Source organism: Sturnira hondurensis, unplaced genomic scaffold (genome assembly GCF_014824575.4).
Source record: "Sturnira hondurensis isolate 20B ecotype Veracruz unplaced genomic scaffold, ASM1482457v3 Scaffold0004474, whole genome shotgun sequence".
NCBI classification, from domain to species: Eukaryota; Metazoa; Chordata; class Mammalia; order Chiroptera; family Phyllostomidae; genus Sturnira; species Sturnira hondurensis.
Window position 1 is genome coordinate 4,212,097 of NW_028077105.1, and position 17,316 is coordinate 4,229,412.

A 17,316-nucleotide genomic window follows, 5' to 3' on the forward strand; every position below is an offset into this window, starting at 1 on the left:
TTTAATAATACATACTCTCAGCCTGTATTCCATTGAACACATAATAATTTGGGTATTTTTTAAAGATTTTATTTATTTATTTTTAGAGAGAGGGGAAGGGAGGGAGAAAGAGAGAGAGAGAAACATCAATGTGTTGTTGCCTCTTACACACCCCATAGAGGAACCTGTCCCTCAACCCAGGCATGTGCCCTGACTGGGAATCAAACTGACGACCCTTTGGTTTGCAGGCCTGCCCTCATTCCCTGAATTACACCAGGGCTGAACAGATAATGATTTTAAAATAGCAAAACATTAGGTTTAAACATGTATACTATTAAGTATGATTCAGTTCTCTTAGGTAAAAGAACCATAACTGATTTCGTATGTCATAATCCGTTTCAAGGAATCCAAGGCAAAATGCATTGGCAGAAACAGTATTCAACCTGCCAGTGGTACTTTGTTTCTTCAAAGTTGGCAAATTAATAAAATATGCAAAGAAGCTAGTTACAAAAATCTACATGAATCACTGAGTTGAAATGAACCATGCAGTTGCAAATTTTTAGGCCATTTTAAGTTAATTTGAATAAGATTTTCAGAGGACATCAAAGAAAAAGCATTTATCTGAGAATTTCACTTTGAGATTGAAAGATGGCTATTTCTTTTCATTGGCTATATGTTTTTGTCAGTATTTTATGTATTATTGAATTCTTATATAAAAATGAGACCACTGAGAAAAACTAAACAGTTATCTTTGACAAAGCGATTATAATAAAAAGAAACTTTAGTTTGTAAAGATTGACATAATTTACTTAGAAATATGGGGACTGTGTTGCTTTTCTACTTGGAAAGTGTTTGCAGTTTACATATGCAAGTTATGTTAATGTTGCTTTATAAGTGATTTATTATGGGAGGAAAATACTTGGATCAAGAACTCTTATGTTCTCTCTTGGCTGCAACTTTTATTATAACTTGTTGCCTAAGAATATTGATTTGGAAACTAGTAATGTTTACATTACATCCTGTTGAAGTTCAGATTGCAGAGCACATTGAAATACTTTGTAAGCATAAGGCGCTACACGAGTGTAACATACTTAAATTGTAAACATGATAAATATGTATATGCTAGCTTTGAAAATATTTTGAGTTCTAATTCAAAATCAGTGAATGATCAGATTATCCCGAACATTAGGAATTTTAAATTTCTGACATTGCAGACATCTGCAATGTTAGAAATTGCAGACAATTTTAAATTTCTCACACTGCGAGAAGTCGGAGCAGTAGTGTTGGCTGTTCGTATGCGCAGCGCACTCTCCCGTTAGGCTCACTCGCATTCTCTGCACTGTAGCCCGATAGTTGGTGTGACTTCACACCAGGGGGTTTTAATGACCTGGATGCAGGGAATCTGTCTCTACCACCTGATCCCTGTCTTCTTTCTCCCCAGGTCTAAAATGCTTCGGAGAACAAGTTTTTCATTTCACACTTTAGGATTAAAGGCATAGAACGGATATGTTTGGTTGAGTTAATGTATTGATTAAAACTCATTCAGGTAGTGTCTTAGGCTTGTCAGCCAGCAAGTGCAGATGATAGATAAAACATTCTTCCTTTTCTGTAAAGGAAAAGAGGAGAGAGGATAGATAGGAAGGCCTTTGAAATGGAAGAGGGATTATCAGCGACACAGATAAAGAATAAAAGGAATGCTGGGTATGATAAAGACAAGCCTTACAAACTTTGCACATGGTTCTCTCTGGCCAAATAGGCCTTGAGTTTCGGTGTTTATACCATGTGTGTCCCTCCATGCACCCACTATCTCAGAAGTGTTACAGTTAAGCCATATGGCACACACGATAACACTGCTTCACTTGATTTTGCTTTAGTTCTTGATATGCCTGACCTCATTTTAAGGCATATTCTTCCTATAAAATTTATTGAAATAACACTGCATGGAATAATTATAAAAACAAAATATGTAGTTTGTTACAAAATGGCCAAATTAATCCATTTTCTTCATTATAAGCAGCCAGTGTTTCCGGGGAGTGGGGGAGAATCCTGTACTAGGAAACAGGTGAACCGCTTTCTGCATCTGTCTCCATTTCTAAATGACTATAGAGTGTTGAACAATTTCTTTTCAAGCTTCAGTTTTCTTATCCCTCTAGGTAAGAAAGGCTCTGGATTTGGCGAGTTTCTGTCTTAAAAATTCTGTGATTCTCTTTAGTGTTCAAACCAGCCTTAAGAGGGAGTAAATAGTTAAGTTTATACAAAGAGTTAATACAAATAATCCATCAGAATCTGAAATATAAAAACACATAATGTAGATAGATTTTTCAGTAAGTTATTTATTTCATTTATTTAGAAGGGTTTTTATTACTTTTAGTACAGAAAACTCAACAGTGTATACTTAGCCTAGTTTGGTGGCCAGGTCTTTAGCTTTGACCTTTTCCAGTTTGGTAGTGTGAGCAGCCGACTTTGGACCCAGGCCGTTGCCTCCCCAGTGGTGGCAGATCTCATCACATCTGTCATTGCAGCTGGTAAGGAGAGCTTCCGCCAGCTGAGCCAGAGCTCCTTCGTCTTCCGAGTTAACCTGTGTGCAGGTCTTCCTGTGGCCCAGACACCCCAACCTGGCCTTCCCCTTGATAACGCAGTAGAGAACCCCATCTTCCGGCACAGGGCCAGCAGGAAGACAACCAGCTCAATGGGATCCACACTCTGTACAATCACTGCTGGGCCTTGGTCTCCACCAGGGTGGTAACAGTGTTAATGCCTGCTTGAGAGACAGGTGGCCTCTTGGTGGGGACATCCCCTTTGCCAGTGTTTTCTTTCCTTGGCCCTGCCCAGCAATCTCTGCTTTTTCCCCTGCTTTGTCTCTGGTCTTTACTTGCAGGCCAGCTTAAGCAGCTGCACAGCCACTTGGCAGTACAAGGCCTGGGCATACTGGTTGATGGCAGGGGGCACTTTAGGACCCTTGTAGAGAATATAGCCCTTGGCGCTACAGTTGCATGTAGCAGGGCCATTTGACAAAGTGCGTGAGGTCCCTTTTGGCCTGGACGTCCTGTACAGTGCCAAAATTCTGGGGCCTTTTCTCAAGCAGATTTACCACCTTCTTGGCCTCTTTCTTCTTCATAACAGGAGGGGCCAGTGCCTCTTCAAGGTCACACCTAGAAGACAGCTTGGCAGTCAAGGGAATGGTTTGAGTTTTAGTTTAGCTGGAGGAAAGGGTGAGATGGATGCATTAGGTAAAACTGAGTCTGCAAAGGTAGATTGGGGTCAAATTGTGTTCTACTGAGGAATTCACATTTTATTCTCTAATAAAAAGTGAGCTATCCAATGGTATGAATGTAAAAGAGATGATAAATGTATTTTTAAAAAATACAGCTGCTGACACAAGATGATGGCACGATGGAGTGGAGGCTGCACCTGGAATTTGTTGAGGTTGACTCCCTTTCCCATTCCCTCTTTGGGCACAGAGTGCCAAGAGCCCAGAGGACAGGGACGGGGGCACCTGCGTAGCTGGACCTTGGCGCCTGCGCCCAGCCTGAACCACCCCACCCGGTCCAGCCCGATCCCAGCCATTCCCGCTCTTCTCTCATTCTGATGCATTGCCTGGATGTGGTGTGCCACCACCAGGTCTCCAAAGCTGATAGCTCTCCTCTAGCCCGGGCTCACCTCCACTGGAGAGATATTTGGCCTTTTCCCTCCCAAACAGTCTGCCTTCAAAACCGGGACTCCTGGACCCACGCCTGGGCCCCATTCCCTCCACTGAGACTCCACTCCACTCTAACCCATTTCTCAGATTCTTGATTCTCTCCCTTAGTTGGAGACTACTGACTTCTCTTCCAAATTAATCCCTGATCACCCTCCCCAGAATATTGGCAACCTTGCCACTCCCCTCAACTGGGAGCTAGACTTCCTTTTGACTGACCTCCGAAGTCCTGGCATGGAAGCTGTGTACCTGGTGGTGAATGGTGTGGGCCTGGTGCCAAAAGTGCTGACCTTGCTCTTGGACCTCAACTCCCTGCTGGTGTCCTCCCTCCTGGCTCCCCTGGCCTGGCTCCTGGCCTTCATCTACCAGCTGCCACACACTGTACTGACTAGTCTGCACGTGGTCCGCAGAGTCCTGCTTTCACAGCTGGCCTTGATCAAAGCCTTGGTCTGAGTCACTGTTAGGGGCTTTCAGGCCTCTGTACCCAACTTTACAGCAACTGCTCTGGCCTGAAGAGCCTAAAGCTCCTGGGGCACTGAGCCTTTTGTGGGTCATTGAAGAACTGGGATATACTACACTGGGGCATCCTCACTGTGGTCTCCAGTGCTTTGCTGCGTCTGGCCTGTGACACTATGCTATTGCCATGAGCCTGGTGGCCTGTATGATCAATAGCCTGGTTAGCATCTGCCTTTTCTCCCTCAGAATCTCTTCTCCTTGTTGCTATCCCTATGAGGTTCAGTGATGGGGCCACTATGGAGAATGCCAGATGTTATGGCTACCTTCCTTGCTCACATTTCCAGCAGTGCTGAAGTCATAGCCATCCTCCTTGATGCCCTGCCAACTAGCACTGGAACTCCTGGCCTCACCTCCCTATGTCTTGCCCAGCTTTGTGCTTGTTTCTCACCTGTGTTGTGATTTGCATGCAGGCAGTGACAGGGTTGCACCTGGACCTCACCCTGAGGCTGGCCACCTGGGCACTCAGCTCTACTCCCAGCCCTCCTAACACCAGCTTCAGGAAGATGTTGTGCAGCTTTCTCCCCTACCACTGGACTTAGAGGCTTGGTACCAAGTCTGGAGCCGCTGCCTGTAGCTGACAAGCTGGCCGAACCAGGGTGGGGCATTTGGGGCTCCCCAAGTTGGCCCCAGAAGTGTGCCCTAAGCCAGGACCTGACAACAGGACACTCTTCCTGAAGCAGGGTCCAGATAAGAGGCAGAAGAGGAGGAAATTAGAGTGGCCAGAGTGACAGCTGCCTGGGGCAGGGAGAGTCTCAATGAGGAGAAACCTGTAGCTGGGCAAGTTTTTGCCCATGGAAGTTGTTGAAGAAGCAAGAGGAGGGGAAGAAGGGCATCGTCTGCCAGGACCAGAGCAAGGTGGTGCTGCTTCTGCCCTGCCAGCACCTTTGCCTGTGCCAGGCCTGCACTGAAATCCTGATGCAACACCCAATCTACCACCACTGGAGCACTCTTTATACTCTCAATGTCTACCTCTGAAAACGCCCTCCCTCCCTGCCCACCCTTCCAGGTCCAGGCTCCACACAGCCTCCTGACTAGGACACCATTAACATCTGATCTCAGGTCCTGGCCTTCATCCTCTACTGCCCATAATTATCATGCCAAGCCTCCAGGCCATACATCCAGGATGTTGAGATGGCACACCCTGGAAGACTGACCTGGGTGAGAGAAGGGTAACAGCTTCTCTTTATGCTGTGGGTCCCTGTGATGCTGAGGGTGGTGAAACTATTTGCTGTGGACTCCCCTCCCCCTTTCCAGGGCTCACCCAGAACCCAGCCTCTGGGGCTCCCCCTCCATGCTTCCAGCTTTTCTTTGGGGGATGTGCAGATCCCGTCCCTGCCCCATCGCCACTGCCTCCCATCTTCCGCAGCCACAACACATCAATGTCATTTGGGTGTTTCAACAACTCAAGAACCTCGGAATGATCTTGAACTTTTACTAGGTAGGTTTGGGGGTGGTATATCTCAGATGCCCTTGAGTTATCACTTTTGCCTGCCATGATCTTAGGAGGCTCATTCCCAACCTGACCCAATGGCTGAGGTCAGGAGGAGGTGTCTGCACCCATCTTTGTGACCATGAACCCTCATACCCCAGCTCCACTGGAAGGCTCAGGAAAGAGAACCAGATTTCTGTTCATATCCCTTTCACTTCCCACATCACAGAGAAAAATGGTGTTCCCCTTCTGTTTTGTCACTCCCTGGCACTGGGGAGGGCAGACTGCACGGTATACTAGGGTCCAAGCACAGCAGCGACCAGGGCCTAGGGACATGCAGTCCAGTGAATAAAGTGGAGTTGTCTTGTTGACAACTCTAAAAAAAAAAAATACAGCTGGTGTCTGAATGAGGAGTGGGTTAGAGAGAAAAAATATAGCTACAACTCTTAAGAGATACTTTAGGAACTGTTCATTAATTAGGCTGTCACTCTATCTTCTTAATTAGAAAATAATAAATCAGTTAATCCTATTAAAATTAAAACTATAAATCTTCCCTGAGTAATTTGTATAAGATAGAAAATTGTATAATTTTATTTGTCAGTGTACTTTAATAAAGCTGGGGAAAAAGAAAAGCAATTGTAATGTTAACATTCTACATTAATTTGTAGTAATAGCTCATAATGTGTCACCATGTATTAAACATGCTAAACTGCATCTCAAAACTGTCTTCATGCTTTAGTATAGTGAAGAAAATCTCTAAAACAGTAACAGTAACTTCTGTTTGTATACCATGGCGGTGGGTAGGGGGCGGTTCTAGCAGAGCTCCCCCAGGCCAATGCAGATGAGAATAAGTCTACCAAGACATGATCTGCTTAAGGAGGAAAGGTGGCCAATCTCTCAAAGGAGAAGGGCCTTGAGCCCCTCAGTGGGCTTTTATTGGGTTTAATTTGCATAGAAATACAGGGCATATACGTAGAGCTCATCAATCGTTGTCAGGCAGTAAGGATCAAACAATAGATAACATCCAAAGAACTTTGAGGGCTTATTCTGAGTCGGGGTCAGATAGATAGAATGACTGCCAAAAGGCATAAAACCTTGGGAAACAAACTAATTTTATGCTTGGACCCTTATCATTTAAATTGAGGACATTCTGCCCTGGCTCAGTGGATTTAGCGCGGGCCTGCAAACCACACGATGGCGGTTCGATTCCCAGTCAGGGCACATGCCTGGGTTGCAGGCCAGTTCCCAGCAGGGGACTCACATGAGGCAACCATACATTGATATTTCTCTCCTTCTCTCCTTTCCTTCCATTCCCCTCTGAAGACAAATAAATAAAATCTTAAAAAAAAATTGAGGACATTCTTAGCAAAGCAGGTTTCACAGGATTTTATGCATTCTCTTTTAGGCCTGATTGTCCAGGAAACTGCTTGTTCCAGCACAGGGCCACACCTGCCTCCAGCATTGTTTTAGGCTTAAGTTAGATGGGGTTGTGGGCAGCTAAGAAATTAGAAGACTTACAGATAGAATGAGGACTCAGGCTATGACAAAGCTGAGGGGTGAGGGTCCATCACCCCTTTTCTGTCATCCCCTGAGGCCTTCTCTGATGGTCCCTTCATGACCATGCCTGTCTTAGGTCATCCCTCCCTTCAGGAATCTTACCCATCATTGGCTAACCAGTCATCTGCCCAGGGCCCAGCAGGGTGAAATAAAGGGGGCAGAGGTGTCACCCCTGCTGGGAAAATAAGCTTTGTTTCCTTAGTGGCTTATGGTCCCAAGGTCTTTTTACTCAGCCTTAGCCCTAGGGGGGTTACAGCTTCTGAAATCAGGTAGGGCGGTTCCCAACAGTATATAAAATTAAGTACTTTTATATATATCCTCTGAGATCTGATAGTGTCAACAACAGCAACAACAACAACAAAAAACACTCTGGAAAGTAGGGTAAATGTTAAAGTCATAAGGAGTGAAACCTTTTTAGAGCATCTAAATTGGGTGTCCAGCCCTCGGGCCCCGTGCAGCCCAGGATGGCTGTGAATGCACCACAACACAAAATTGTAAATTTACTTACAACTTCTTTTTTGCTCATCAGTTTTCATTAGTGTTTGTGTATTTAATGTGCGACCCAAGACAACTCTTCTTCCAGTGTACACCAGAGACACATAAAGTTTGGACACCCCTAGTAGGAACTTGGAATTTGCTGTTCAGTTCCTTTACTGTGAAACTGAGAAGCAAGCGGCTGACTTGTCAGAGTTCAGGTAGCCAGCTAGTGGCAGTCACGCCTGAAGCCACATTCCCTGCTCCTGGCTCAGGATCATCCTCACCACACCAGACTGCCTATTCCCAGAGAAGGACACAGTGCAGGAGATGAAGCAGACTGCCTGCTCAGGACCCTCAGGGAGCCCGTGTCCGGAGCCATTCCTTCATTCCTGGCCCGCTGCCCCTGCCCTCCCACTCTGCCAGCAGGTCTCCCTGGCTGTGGGTGTTACCATTGTACTGGCTTTAGTTGTATAGCCAAGTAACAACCTGAACAAGACTGTTTGGAATAGGTATACCTGTAAAATTGAGGCATCAAGGAAGTATTTTCTGAGGATTAATAAACTCGGGGGGTTGCCTTTAAATATAATTCTTTGTTTGCAAATTACTAGGTTCTTTTAAAAAGCTAGGTTCTAGTGAGACTGTGATGTTTTTAGTCTTCAGTCAGTTCCAGAAGTTCTCTGCCGAGAAATTTTTTCTGTGACAGTTTGTTAAGATCTCAGAACCCCTACAACCATCTCAGGAGACCTTATTAGAGAAGTAAATTTTTAAATGTGGCTTATTAAGTAAAAAATAAAACTCATCAATGTTGTGGGGGGTCATGAAAATTAGCCAGAAGTGCTTATTCTATTGGCAGTGGGGTAGTTGTATCATCTTTGTGTCTTCATACTTGAAGGATAGCATGTTTTATTTTTACAAACTTGGTTTATCTTTTCACAACATTGTGCTAAATTCAATTCATATGTAATAGATGGCTCATACAAAATAAAATGAATCATTAATATCTTTATTTCATCTTTTTCAGTTGTTGACTTGGTTTGATGGAGGAGGCATAGTATAACTTGGTTTTAAAAACAACCAGTAGCTTCTGTCTTCATATTTTTTTACACTCTCCATTAGATCATATAAGCACATAAGAAACTTGATAGCCAGTCATTAAATCTTAACTTTTTACCATATCCTAAACATTCAAGTTATTCAAATTAAACAAAGTCATAATATCATTCTAATGACTTTGGTATTGGTTAAGATATCTTTCAAATTAACTTTTTGCTTTACATTTTGAATATTACTTGAAGAGCTGTATTTTTATATTTATTTTGCGTGTCTTTGGCGAGTATACACTTGTTCCCTTGAGAATAAAAAATTAAAATTAACACTTAAAATTAGGAGTTATTTGTCCAGTTAAATTTTATTTTTATTGTTTTCAAGATTCCACCATTTCTTAAGGCTTAACTTGTTACAGAGAAGTGCAAAACTTTTAAAATAAATGTATTTCCGGCCAAGATTGAGGTAGGTAGATAAACTTTACCTCCTCGCACAATCAGAAGAAGGACAACAACAAATTTGAAAATAAAAAATAACCAGAACTGCCAGACAGTCGAACTGTATGGAAGTCCAACAACTAAGGAGTTAAAGGAGAAACATTCAACCAGCCTGGTAGGAGGGGCAGAGACGGGCAGCGGGGGTGGAGAGGAGGCATGGCAAGGCAGCGGATGGCAGACTGGCAGTCTCACATCTGCCTGTGGATAAACCAGGAGGAACAACTGGGGAGCAAGGCAGACCATGCAACCCAGTGTTCCAGCGTGGGGAAATAAAGCCTCAAACCTCTGGCTGTAAAAATCTGTGGGGGTTGCATCAGCGGAATAAACTCTCAGTCTCTTAGGAGAGTTCATTGGAGAAACCTAAAGGGCCCTAGAACATACACAAACCTACCCACCTGGGAATCAGCACCAGAAAGGCCCAATTTGCTTGTAGGTAGCAGAGGAAATGACTAAAAGCATGGCAAGAGCCAAGCAAGTGGCATTATTCTCTCTTAGATCCCTCCCCCACTGCACCACAATGCCACGACAAGGGTTGTCCTACCCTGGTGAATACCTAAGGCTCCACCCCTTACTACATAATTGGCAGGCTGAGACAAAAAAAAAATATGCCCCTAATGAAAGAACAGATCAGAACTCCAAAAATAGAACTAAGCAGTACAGAGACAGCTAAACCATCAGATTCAGAGTTCAAAACACTGGTAATCAGGATGCTCACAGAAACAGTTGAGTATGGTCACAAAATAGAGGAAAACATGAAGGGTATGCTAAGTGAAATAAAGAAATGTACAGGGGCCCTGGCTGGTATGTAGCTCAGTGGATTGAGCGCGGGCCTGCGAACCACACGATCACGGTTCGATTCCCAGTCAGGGCACATGCCTGGGTTGCAGACCAGTTTCCCAGCAGGGGACGTATGAGAGGCAACCATCATTGATATTTGTCTCCCTCTTCTCCTTCCCTTCCCCTTTAAAGATAAATAAATAAAATCTTAAAAAAAAAAAGAAATGTACAGGGAACTAACAGTGAGGGGAAGAACACCAGGACTCGTCTCAACAATTTGGAGCAGAAGGAAGAAATAAACATTCAACTGGAACAGAATTAAATAAGAATTCAAAAAATGAGAGGCTTAGGAACTTCCAGGACAAGTTTAAACATTACAACATCCCAGTTATAGGGGTGCCAGAAGGAGAAGAACAGCAAGAAATTGAAAACTTTTTTGAAAAAATAGTGAACTAGAACTTTCCCAATCTGGCAAAGGAAATAAACTTCCAGGAAGTTCAGGAAGCTCAGAGAGTCCCAAAGAAGTTGGACCCAAGGAGGAACACACCAAGGCAAATCATCATTACATTACCCAAGATTAAAGATCAGGAGAGAATCTTAAAAGCAGCCAGAGGAAAGGAGAGAGTTACCTACAAAGGAATTCCCGTAAGACTGTCAGTTGATTTCTCAAAAGAGACCTTACATGCAAGAAGGGGCTGGAAAAAGTATTCAAAGCCATGAAAGGCAAGGACCTACATCCAAGATTATTCTGTTGAGCAAAGCTATTTCTTAGAATGGAAGGGCAGATAAAGTGCTTCCCAGACAAGGTCAAGTGAAACGAGTTCATTATCACTTAGCCCTTATATGAAATATTAAAGGCACTTATCTAAGAAAAAGATGATCAAAACTGTTAACAGTAAAATGACAATAAACTCACAACTGTCAACAGCTGAACCTAAAAAAAATGAAAACAAACTAAGCAAATAACTAGAATGGAACAGAATCACAGAACTGGAGGTCACATGGAGGGGTTATCAGCGGGGAGGGGGAGGGGTGAGAATGGGGGAAAAGGTACAGGAAATAAGCATAAACGGTGGGTACAAAATAGACGGGGAGGTTAAAAATAGTACAGGGAATGGAGAAGCCACAGAACTTACATGTATGACTCATGGACATGAACTAAGGGGGGGGCATGTTGGTGGGAGGGGGTTCAGGGTGGAGGAGGAAAAAATGGGACAACTGTAACAGCACAATCAATAAAATACATTTTTTAAAAAAGATGAGTTCTGCTTGGCCCATAATTTCACCGGAGAGTCTGTGATATCCTCAATATACCCCATTGAAGAAGATGTTATAAGTAAGCTAGAAACAAGATGATTCTTGTATTTCAAAAGAAGAAAAAATATTTTTGGCAAAAATTAGGAATTAGAATAACTCTCGGTAAACATAGTTGATGTTAAAGGGGGTTTCCATTTTAAGGAAAGTAAAGTAAACTTCAAAGAACTTTCTTATCCCATCAGAATTGGCAGTGTTTCCTGTTAGTATTGCTTAATGAACTTTAAACTATTAATTGAAAAAAATATTTTATTGAATACCCTTTTGAAATCTTAGAATTTAAGTTTAGATGGTAGGATGGGTGAAAGAAATTAATTCACTACCATAGATAAAGATAATCTACTACAGAATTAACTGATTTTCTGTAGACAAAAGTCCTTAAATGTGCTTTATGGAACTGAAAAAGAATAAGGCTTCTGTTACACAATTTTTAAAAGCAAGATTTTGTTGAATGTGAATTCAGGACTCATGCATTATGATGGAAAAAGCAGTGGCCCTTAGGTCTCAAGGCCAGAAGAGTTGGGCCTGAGCCCTGGTCACCCCTTCTCAGAGCTGTTGCCTTGGGTAGCTGACTCTCTCTCTCTAGGCCTCATGTCTCTATTTTCAACTTCATTTAAATTTCTTGCTTCATAGAATCATGAGGATGAGACAAATATTTTAAATACTTTGAAATGTATGAGATGTTGTGAGACTAAACAACATGAGTTTTTATGGGAGATTCCATTTCTTAAGAGTTTGAAATTATGCAATTTGCATTGTGGCCAGAGGAATGGAGGAAATCTCGTTTTAAGACATGACTTAATAAAATGTGTTAAATGATTATTATAGAAAAAAAAGAACATGTCAGAGGCAAATAATGGATATAGAAGTTTTAGAAGGATGCCAAAAAAGACATTAAGATGAAGTAATTTTAAGAGGAAAGGTTTTAAGCAAGCATCTCAGACTTTAAGTAATCCACTAGAAACCACTTAACTTTTAAAACTTGGGCTTTCCACATGAACACCAGTCAACAAAAACCCTGGAGGTGAGACTGTTTCTATTTGGATATTTCTGGACACTGAGCAAAAGACCCCGATTATGTGAATTTTTTTCCTTTAACATGACCATTTTATCCTTCTCTTCCACAAAGACTGTGATTTCATTTGTTCAGCTGTTTTGGGGGTTGTTTTTTTTTTTTTTTTTTTTTTGGTGCTCTTTCATAACTGGATTCTCTGAAATTGATATTTGTTAAATTAAAGGTATAAGGTACCATTTTAGTAATCAATATCAGAATTTCACTAAGAATTCTCCAGTGAGCTGAGTTAATCCATTTATTAAAGGTTAAAACTTAGTCACTTGGAATAAAAGCCCCTTTATTTCCTGAATAATGTCATATGAATTAGTAAAGTGTTTCTAATGCTATTAATAAAGCATATTCTGTATATTTTAAAATTTAAAATCATTCTTATGAACTGTTAAATATTAATATAATTAATGAATTGTTCTCATGCACAGGGATATACATTGAGTATTAATGTCTCCTTTGAGAGAATAAATTTTTCCTAATATTCCCTGAGGGTAGAATATAAATGCAAACTTTTATAATTTATATCTGCTGATTTTAATGAGCTTAAATTTGCTCTTTTCTAGGCATTTATTTTGTAAGAAGCTATTTTATGTGATATTTATGTGGTATATATAGTTTGAACCTTAAAATTTTTAGCCCTTTTCCTCAATCTGTTAAGCACAGAAAATTTACTTGAAGCTATTTTTTTTCAGTTGCGTTTGCGTGCCGGGGGGCATATTTAGTTTGTGAACTACTGAATTTAGTTGTCAAAGCATGTTGTAGTGTTTGCCCAATGGATTAATTTTAAAAGTGAAATAGTTATTTTCATATTGAGTGAAAATAAAAAAAGCAACCGAAGGCCATAAACTGTAATTAAAATGAGATCTTATTGATTTAATGGGTAGGAAAACTATTATGATTTAATGCAAACATAGCAAAAGTACACACTAGATTACTGAGTTTGTATTTTGTAGATATTCTTACGTTTACCAATTGATACATTAACTTCTTAATTTGTTTTATATTTTGAAGATTTATAGAAATTATTGTCACGCAGCCTCTTATACTTAAAGGACTAGTGTAAAGTTTTTGAGAGCTCAGTAAAAATGTAACAGCCCTGTTGTGTATGTGTGGCTCTGCGTATGAAGTCTAAACACAGAAAAGACATTCATCCTCAAACCTGTGTAGCAGGATAGGTAAGCTAACCACTCTTTGTCATATGTGTCACAGAAATGTAATCACTGCCCTTCGTGGGCTTAAGCTCCCTGAAAGAAGCCTCTGTGTTTTCCTCTTCTGTCTCACCTCTTACGATAACATTGCCGTTCTTTCACTTGGAAACTGGATTCATCTTTGACTGTTCTCATTTCCTTTATCAAACCAGTCCGTCTCAGAGTCTTCTTATTTCTTTATTCTACAGCTCTCTTCACCAGTCATCCTTTTTAATCTTTAGGGTTTTCTTTCTTGTCCTGTTTGTTCCTGTTTTCTGGTATCAGTTTGTGGATGTCATTACATCCTTCTAAATATGAACGTAAAGCCCTTTTCTCTGAAGTGATGTTTCCTCTGTGTTCAGCTATTTTATCTGCTTATATATCCTGGGGGGTTTTTTTCATGCCAATGGATTGTTTATTTCAAACGATCCTTGGCATGTCTATTTTTAAGAATGGTCCTGGCCTGATGGTTCAGTAGATGGGGGTTTCTTCTCGTAAAGCTTGTGGACTCAGTTCCCCGGTCAGGGCACATACCTAGGTTTCAGATTTCGTCCCCAGTTGGTTGGAGTGCAAATGGGAAGTAACCAGTCGATGTTTCTCTCTCTTCCTCTCTCTCTCCCTCTTTCCCCTCACCCTTACACAAATCAATGAACATATCCTCTGGTGAGAATTTAAAAATATTGGAGGACTGGGTGCAAATATGGTAAATATTCTGTTTTGCAAATAGCTCTGTAATCTCACTATTTTGTTCACCTTACCAGAAAGTCTGTTGAGAACTTTGTATACAGAGATGAGACATACTGACTCGCAGCTTATATTTAGCGTAAGCAGGCAAGGTAAATGAGCCCAGCTGTCAGACTATTTGTCAGAATGAGAATAAGAGGGATGACACTGTAGAAGTCTTTACTCTTCCCAAATGCTTTGTCCAATATTTAGAGACAATTCCACTGATTTGTTTTTTATCTGAGGTGAATGCCCTGTAGCATCCATTTCATGTGTAATCTGCAGCCTGGTTGGGTTATTTTTTGTATACAGACCTTCAGTTATTTTCTCTGGGGTTCATTTTATTTTGTTGTCTACCAAAAGTGCTGAATCTGTGGTCATAGACCCTGTGAGTTTCATTGTCAGACAGATTAGGTATCTACTGCAGCCTGCCATGGTGTTTTCAGCAACATGTCTCTAATCACTTTCCATCTTCCATAAATGTGTTCAAATCTGTAATCTTGTTTTCAAGCTCACCAGTAACTTTAACATTGCATAGTCAAGTCTTTGTTCTTATTTTGCTTGGTTTTGTTGGCATTTGACACATTTGATCACATCTTATACACTGGTTTCTAGGACACCACATTCTGTTTTCCTGTCTCCTTAGCAAGTACTTCTTTTTTTTCCCCTTTCCTTTTTGTTTTGTATTGGTTTCAGGTGTACAACCTAGTGGTTAGACAATCATATACTTTACGGAGTGTTCCCCTTGATATTTCCAGTACCTACAACTGGCACCATACATAGTTATAATGTGGGAGATTTCATATTTCATCATCATAATTCTGCAGATGTTATTAATGAGCAATACCGATTAACTTGCATACTCTAAGATTTCCTTAATTTAGTATTTAAATTAACACATGATGATGTAGTAGCACCTAGCCAAGCAATTGGAGACACCTGAATTTAGATCCAGATTCTGTTACTTATGCTATGACCTGGAACAAGTGTTTTCATCATAGTGACTTGCCATTTGAAAATAGATGATAGGAGAGTTTACTGCAAGTGAAAGTTTTCAGATTAACCTATGTTAGACATAATGAAATAAGAATTACAGATATTATCTTTTAGAATATTCTGAACTACTTTAATTATTTTTAATGTATTTTATTATGTTATTACAGTTGCCCCAGTTGTTCCCCTGTGCCCCCCTCACCCAGTAACCTATATTCCCTCCGCCATTGTCCCCACTTAGTTCATGTCCATGGGTGCATATGAGTTCTTTGGCTGCTCTAGTTCCTATACTGTACTTCACATCCCTATAGCTGTTCTGTGACTATCAATATATACTTCTTAATCCCCTCACATCTTCACCCTTTCCTTCACCTGTCTGGCAGCCATCAAGACACCTTCTATATCCACAATCCGGTTTCTGTCCTTTTTGTTTATTTAGTCGGTTTTTTTATTCAGTTATTAGTAGGTATGTGTTTATTGTCATTCATCATTCATAGTTTTGATCTTCTTCTTTTTCTTAAATAAGTCCTTTTAGCATTTCATACAGTAATGGCTCGGTGATAGTGAACTCCTTTAGCTTTAGCTTGTCTGGGAAGCTCTTTATCTGCCCTTCAATTCTAAGTGATAGCTTTGCGAGATAGAGTAATCTAGGTTGTAGGTTATTTTCATTATTTTGAATGAAATACTTCTGGCTCATCCCTTCTCACCTGCAAAGTTTCTTTTGAGAAATCAGCTAACAGTCTTAAGGGGACTCCTTTGTAGGTAACTCTCTGTTCTTTCCTCGCTGCTTTTAAGATTCCCTTTATCTTTAACCTGTGGCATTTTAATTATGATGTGTCTTGGTGTGGTCCTCTTTGGGTCCATCTTGTGCTTCCTGGACTTGTATGTCTATTTCTTTTATAAGTTTTCAATTTTTTGCTCTTCCTCTTCTTCTGGTACCCCTATGATTCAAATGTTGGTGCATGTGAAGATGTCCCAGAGGTTTCTTAGCCTGTCCTCGGTTTGGGGGTGTTTTTTTATTCCTTTCTCTTCTTGCTGTTCTGATTGAATATTTTTTCCTTCCTTATGTTCCAAATCACTGATTTGATTCTCAGCTTCATCCATTCCACTGTTGGTTCCCTGTAAATTTTTCTGTATTTCACTTAGCCTAACCTTCATTTCTGACTGGTCGAAGTACCTAGTGAGTTCCTTGAGCATCCTAATAACCAATGTTTTGAACTCTGTATCTGTTAGATTACTTATCTCCATTTTGTTTAGTTATTCTTCTGGAGTTTTGTTCTGTTTTTTCACTTGGGCCATACTTCTTTGTCCCCTCATTTTGGCAGTCTCCCTGTGTTTGTTTCTGTGTATTAGGTAGAGCTGCTTTGACTTCCTGTTTAGTAGCATGGCCCAATGTAGAAAAGCACACCTGTAAGTTGGATGGGGCAGAGCTTTAGATAATCACCAGGGCAGGGCAACCTGTGTCACTGCCCTGTGGCTCTATGTGGGAGAGGAATCAGAGAGGGGACAGTGCTGCTGCCTGGCCTCTGGAGTTTTGTCCAGGAGGAAGCTCTCCTTGCACTCACTGGTGCCAGACACTTCAATTTGTCCCTGTAAGCCACCTCCAGGTGTTGCCCTGGTACTGAAGCCCAGAGAGAGTGAGTCTGTGTAAGTCCTACGTCCCTTATGGGACCTTTAAGAGGAGACTCCTGATAAGCCCAGTTTCTTCCACCGCCCCAACCCCCACTGGTGTTTGCAGCCAGAAGTTATGAGGACTTACCATCCTGGTGCTGGAACTCTGCTGAGTGGTCTGGTGTGGGCCTCAGATCCCTCCCTCCTGAGGTGTCCCTCCCGATTTTTATCTACCACACATGGGTGTGGGACTGCCTGCCCGGTGTCTTTGCCCCTCTTACCCATTTGGATGAATGTGGCTTCTTTAATTCCTTGGTTGTCAGACTTCCATAGAGCTCAATTTTGTAACACTTATAACATTTGTTTTGTAGCCTAGTTATAATTTTTACTGTGGTTGTGCAAGGAGGAGACCCATGTTTGCCTAAGTCTCCATCTTGACCAAGTAATTA

General features: G+C 41.4%; 1 protein-coding gene and 2 pseudogenes across 1 annotated transcript in view; 2 read left to right on the plus strand and 1 right to left on the minus strand.

Moving 5' to 3' along the window:
- AHI1 (Abelson helper integration site 1) overlaps positions 1-17,316 on the plus strand; it is a 194,686-nt gene that overhangs the window by 87,672 nt on the left and 89,698 nt on the right. The window lies entirely within an intron of this gene.
- LOC118986815 (60S ribosomal protein L7a-like) lies at positions 2,375-3,546 on the minus strand (annotated as a pseudogene).
- LOC118986680 (E3 ubiquitin-protein ligase RNF26-like) lies at positions 3,624-5,322 on the plus strand (annotated as a pseudogene).